The 6,763-nt window shown below is 37.3% G+C and overlaps 1 long non-coding RNA gene across 1 annotated transcript; it reads right to left on the reverse strand.

The window, feature by feature from the left end:
- Window positions 1-2,324: 2,324 nt before the first annotated feature.
- On the reverse strand, window positions 2,325-4,981 carry LOC131016269 (uncharacterized). Its single transcript, XR_009098906.1, has 2 exons — window positions 4,841-4,981; window positions 2,325-3,278 (listed from the first exon to the last, which is right to left on the reverse strand). It is a non-coding gene; the product is annotated as an uncharacterized LOC131016269 (long non-coding RNA).
- Between the last annotated feature and the right edge of the window lie 1,782 nt (window positions 4,982-6,763).

A 6,763-nucleotide genomic window follows, 5' to 3' on the forward strand; every position in this document is an offset into this window, starting at 1 on the left:
GCAATAAAAATATTACTCCCTCCGTCCACCAAGATTATGTCACAATTACTATATCGGGCGTCCGCCAAGATTATGTTACTTTCCTTTTAAGGCAATGGTCCTACCATCCTCTTTAATATTTTATCCTTACTAACAGCCTTTATTTACAAAAACTCACCTCAAATTCAATCTCAACCACACATCTCATAAAGTGGTGGGACCCTTTCTCCACTACATCAAAATCATTATCAATTTTATTAAATCTTGTGCCCAAGCAATTTGACGTAATCTTGGCGGACGGAGGGAGTATATGTTAAGCATTATATAATTTAATTCAATAAAAAATACATTTGAACTTATTAATACAAAATTTAAACTAAAATATAATAGGATTTAAAATAATTAATGAAAAAAAAAAAAAAATTACAAACCTAGACTTGAAGGAATCAGAGGCAGCGGAGGGTTGCCGGTGGAAGCGGATGCCGGCAGGTGGCTGGCGGCGGAGGAATCGGCGCTGGTGGCGGCGGAGGGCCACAGGTGGTTGGTGGCTTGGGCAGCAGAAGAATCCGGCGCCGGTGAGCCCTGTGGATCCAGGCAGCAGAGGAAACGACGCCGGCGATGTTGCTGTGGAGGCTGGCGACGCGGCGCGGGCAACGAAGGAAAAGGCGCCGGCGAGGGCGCTGTGGTGGCGGCGGCAGGAAAGCCTTGGCGGAACCGGAACACAAGGGAGAACTCAGAGGCGGCGGAGGGGGAGAACGTCGGTGGCAGAGGAGGAGAACGGTTGGGGCGAGGTGATGGGCCGAACGGGGTTCGTCGCCGGCGATTGGATTCAGATGGAGGAATTTTGAAGAAGAAGGCTGATTTCACGTAAATGGAGGCGGTGGAAACTGAAATGGGGGCTGCTCAATTAAATCCCGTTTTTAGGGCTCAGCGACGGATTTTGCAAAGGATTTTTCCGTCGCTATTACCGACGGAACATAAAATCCGTCGCTATCATTTAATTCAATTCCGAAAAAATTTAAACCAGATTATTACCGACGGAATTCGGTCCGTCGCTATTACCGACGGGCAAAAAATCGTTGCTATTTATTTATTTAAAAATTAAGATAATTTAAAATAAAATATTACCGACGTAATACGGTCCGTCGGTACATGTTCCATCGGCATTCCGTCGTTGATTCCGTCGGTAATGTCGCGGGAATTTTTTGCGCGTTCATATTTTTAATGTCCGTCTATAAATCCGTCATTATTTCAGTCGTAATGTCTAATACTGTAATTCCGTCGTTGGTCCGTCGTTAATCCGTCGGTAATCTGTGACGGATGTCATTCCGTCGGTAAATCCGTCGGTGTCCGATAACTTTTCTTGTTGTGTATATATATATATATATATATATATATATATATATATATGCATGGTTTAGGTAACAGTTACGTAAGTAACTTATCTTCCATGCAAAGTGGAGTTATATATATTGCTATAGTAAATTCCTAAGGTAAATATATACATATATCTTTACGTATACATAATAGTTTAATTTTTCCTAGCTATTCAATTTAATTTATAGGTTTACATATATGCATATATTATTATTATTATTATTATTATTATTATTATTATTATTATTATACTATATATTCATATATATATATGTATATAATTTAAATATCTATATATAATTTATCTTTTTTTTAAAATAGTTGTTAGATAAATATAAATTCAAGTCTAAGAATAATATAATAATACATTGTAGTTGAGCTCATTTCATGAGATGCTCAATGAAATATCATTGTAAATTTCATTATGCTAAGATTTAATTTATTCTAAGTTCAAATAAATCCCAAATTCCTTCAAATTCTATCAAATATTCTAGAAAATAATCTAATATTATTTTATGAAAAAATCGGGGTGTTACATTGCCTTGTAGACATTGTAATTATTTGTAATTATTTCCTTGTAATTATTTGTAATTATTTCCGCATTCCCTTCTATCAAATAGCCCCTTCAGCTCTGCGAAGGGCTTTTTTCTTTCATATCCTGGTTAAGTGTCACGGCTGTCGAGACACATCACAGCTTTTTGCCAGACCTAGATCCTCAAGAAAACTAACATCCATTATAGTTTTTCTACCAGCAAAAAATTTAAGACCACATTCATGAGTAAACTGCCCTCTAGTGACAATTTTTTTAAAAATAAATATTGTATTGTGTCGATGGTCAAGGGGTGTCGCAGCTCGACGCCTAGCCAGTGATAGCGTAGACCGGGTATCGATACGACTAAATAAATTAATAAGGTAAAAAGAGAAAACTAGATCGAACGTCAAGCGGAAGCAATCACTGAAACATGATAAACCAAGAAAGATGACATCATCATCAATAAAAATATGATTGGCTTTATAACTTTTAAATCATCGAGATTCTTGTCAACCTTTACAAAGTAGACATAGCTAATTACTCACAATGACTCGGGATATACAGAGTATCGCAGCAAAATGCGCACAGACTATATGTATGAAGACATATAGCCGGGAGTAAATTTATTGATTAAGTTCAAAATAAACCTCAACATCTTGATGTTACCGCAAGGAAAATAATTACGGTATAATGACGATCATCCGAAACAAAACCCCTGCCAGCACCAGTCCAATCTCCCTCCTCGCTTATCCTGCACGTTTAGAAATACATGCAGAGCTCAGTACAGAATACTCAGTGGACATATGCCGAAAAATCAATGAAAACTAGCTCTTAGAGCTATAGATTGAACTTGCCACATAAGAAATACATGGGGATTTTACTCAAAAGAACCCGTGTAAGCAGTTAACAATCATAAACATCATAAATAAATGACCGGTCAAAATTCTCGTTATGTATGTACCACATCTACAAATCATCATCATTTAAGGTACTGAGAAGTAGGCCTCCTTCTCAAGTACCGTGACCGGCCGACCCGAAGGACAGCTCACGGTCACCTCTGTGTACACAATCCCGCTTGTGGCAAGACCCGAATTCGTCTCATCAGTAGAGGATGACATACAGGCTCGTCGTCATCAAAACTTGGCAAGTCAATTAGTTCAACATCAATAAATCTCAAAATATTTATCAGACTCATAAACATCATCAACAGTAATAATTTTCATCAAACTGAAATTGACTGTTAAATCACATCATTTATTTCATTTCGTATAAGAGGCCTACGATACGCAGGGGATCTCTATATACGTATAGTAAAAATAATGCCCACCTGATGGCTTTAGCTTACTCTCGTAGCACTCGGGGTGGACTCACTTCCGTCCTCTGCTCGTATCTTCAGATACCGTCATATCGGAGTAGTTCATAATAAGAATAAAAGAGATTAGTCAGAAACTTCCTGACTAAGAATACCATTCCTATCTTAGTACTATTTCATCTCCTCATCATTACACTCCGTCTATCTCAATCTCATATAAAAACTCTTTCTAAGTAATCGCTATTTTACTCTCGACTCAACACTCACATAGAACTAAACCACATCTACAAGCACACAGAGACATACAAGCACAAGCAATATAATCTCACATTAGGACATAGAAGAATTAATCAAACTCATTTACATCATTGCAAACATACTTGGAAAACTTTTTGTGAAAATCGAAAAAATATTTTTAGTTGGAAAAAAAATGCCCAACAATTTAATTTAGAAAATCAAAGACATATGATGAAACATTCTTAAACCCACTATCCAACTTTCCTTGGCATATATTCGGCCACTACTCAAAATTTTTAGGGGTGATTCTTTTCGTCTCATATCTCATATATAGGCTCATTTTATTATCACAAAGCCACATATATATCCATATTTAACTTCTATCTCATCTCAAAATCAAAATCTTATTCAATCTCTCTTTCTGCACTGTCTTAATTTAAGAGAATAAACTGTTTCTCCTTGGACCTTTTATGGGTTCGAGATTCATAGCCATGGAAACCTCTTTGAGTCTAGTTTCATTTAAAAAAAGTAGGTTGAAAAACTCCAAGTGGTTTAAGAGATATAGCCGTTCTCCCACAGTCTACCAGATTCGGCAGTTTTGTACAACCAGAGATTTTGATTTTTCAAAAATAGTAACCATTGCCGAAATGACTTGAAATTTTGTGGGTAGATATAACACATTAATCTCTTTACCATAAAAATTTGGAAGGAAAAACGTCAGGGGAAACTACTGAGAAGGGTGACTCTAAGGTCTGTTGCTTCCAAACTTTCGGTAGAAAGTTGCAGTTGGAGTTTTGTATTTTGAAAGGGTAGCAAACGATGTCCAAAAGACTTTAAATTTTACATGGACGTTCATAACACTCTGATATACTCACCATAAAATTTTCAATATTTTTGGGTATCAAGAACCCTGTATAAATTCATCAAGTCAGTAGCTTTTTAAAAGTTTTTAAAATAACTCATCAACTTGCCAACTTTAAGCATATAGCCATCTATACTCTATCTTTCATCAAACTAACTCACTTCAATCTTCATCAAACACCTTTAATCATCATTCTAATCCATCAAACATCATCTCAACAATCTCAAAAGCTCATACATAACCAAATCAACAATCCATCCATGAACTTCAAACTTCTCAAAATCATGTAAACTAACTCATCTAAAAATTCACATATCGATTTAAATCCATCCTTTGCATATAGAAATGGACTAAATAGGATCTAAATAGCATGAATATAATCTCAATTTAAGATTAGATGATGAATTTTTTTTGAAGGGGTATGAACCCTAATTTTCGAAAATTGCAAGAATGAAGTGGATGATGTTTTCCTGCTTGATCTATCAATATATACTCATCTCTAACTCAAATATAATTAGATCTAAGTAAATCTAATACTTACTCAATGATTCTTGAGTAGAAAAATAAAATCCTCCTCTTGACTTCAAGCTTTAGAATCCCTCCAAAGTTGCTCTTAATTCAAGGATCAAAGATGTTTAAAGCTTGATTTAATGGATATCTATGGTGTAGATATGATTTGAGAAGCTTGTGTTATTAAAGGGTGTAGAAATGCGGATAGAATAACGACGTGAATGTAGGAACCGAGGCAAGAGTTGGACTCTTTCTCCGTAAGACAAAATTGCCCCGCACAATACACACGGTTCGATGGAAAATGTTCCCAAGATACAACGGTTTTAATGAGTACGAGACCTTGTACTAGTAGAGAGAATGAGTAAAATTAATTATCTGAATTAATTTTGGTGTGTCTAATCTCATTCTGCAGGGATGTATTTATAGGAGAAGGAAGGGTGCGATGAAGAGGTGTCTGCCAGGAGGTGGCTGTTCGAACCAACCAATGGTCCGAACCATCGCACTGGTTCAGTCAAAGGGGTGCGAGCCAACCACCCCCACCTCACCAGTCTGATCCAACCGATGCCACGTCAGCAACCTCATCCACCCAGATTCCTTATCCGCCACGTTACCGAGCCACATGTTCCACGTCACTGCCACGTCATACGAGCCACCGTCAAGTGCAAAGTGCGCCTACAAAGCGCCCATTGCGACAAGTGCGACGTGCACGTGCTCGGCCTCGGCCTCGGACTCGGACTCGGCCTTCCTCGTAGGAATTTGAGTTTTAGCCTTAAAAGGCTAAGTCAAAACCCACTTGGGTGCACCATATGGTCCACCATAGAGAAGCACACTTGATTGTTCCTTTATGATGGAGAGCACTTTATAAATAGCTTTCAACTTCCTTATTTTTCCAATGTGGGATGACACTCCACATTTCCATTTTCAATGGCTATCTTTTGGCATTTAATTACTCATTCAATTCTTAATAGATTTGAACAAGTAAATATACCAAATTAATCTACTCAAAATGTAGATTCCAAATATGCCATTTAATCCCATTAATTACAAAGTAATTATGGACTAATTAAGCCATTTATTCCAAAAATCCCCCACATGAATGATGATTAATGCAAATGCAAAAAACTAAGTCCCGACGATCCATTATTGCATTAGGATAGGTAGTTGTTAGCTTTGAACCTTCCTTAGTGTAATGCCATCGGATTTACTCGTTGCTCGGTGAACATGATGTCTTGAACCGGTCAACTTTTGTGTAAACCTAGTCAACAACATACACACAATAATAGATCTAATATCTTTCGTTCTCACGTTGTGTCCATTTCGGCCTTGGACCATTTCTTGGATTCACAAGTGTTATTGATAATTTGAAGCGGCCCCACTTCTTCACTTGTATAGGTGATCTCCTATAAAGAGTATCCTGCCATACTCCACCTAATAAGGCTATAGGAATCATTAAAATCTTTTGATGGCTTACCCTTTACCACAAGCTGCAGGCTTTGCACTTGAGCAGCTATGAGAATGAATTTTGAAAGTTTCAAGTGCTCAACTTGAACTTCCATAATTTAGTTGTCTCATTGAACCATGTTCTTAGAATCTCCAGTCATCATGGTTGAGTTACCACTATGAAAGTTCTTAACGTGTGGATTTTAATCTCATTCCCCTCACTGCGTTATACAATTGATCACGATTAATACCTTTAGTAAACGGATCCGTAATATTGTCTTTTGACTTTACATAGTCAATGCACATTATTCCTGTAGTGATCAATTGTCTAACGGTATTATGTCTTCGACGAATGTGTCGAGATTTACCGTTATACAAACTATTCTTTGCTCTCCCTATGACAGCCATGCTATCGTAATGTATCATAACAGGAGGCAAAGGTTTTTCCCAACAGGGAATATCTTCTAAGAAGTTTCTTAACCATTCGGCTTCTTCGCCGGCTTTGTCTAAAGCA

The sequence above is a fragment of the Salvia miltiorrhiza genome, chromosome 1 (assembly GCF_028751815.1).
Source record: "Salvia miltiorrhiza cultivar Shanhuang (shh) chromosome 1, IMPLAD_Smil_shh, whole genome shotgun sequence".
NCBI lineage: Eukaryota > Viridiplantae > Streptophyta > Magnoliopsida > Lamiales > Lamiaceae > Salvia > Salvia miltiorrhiza.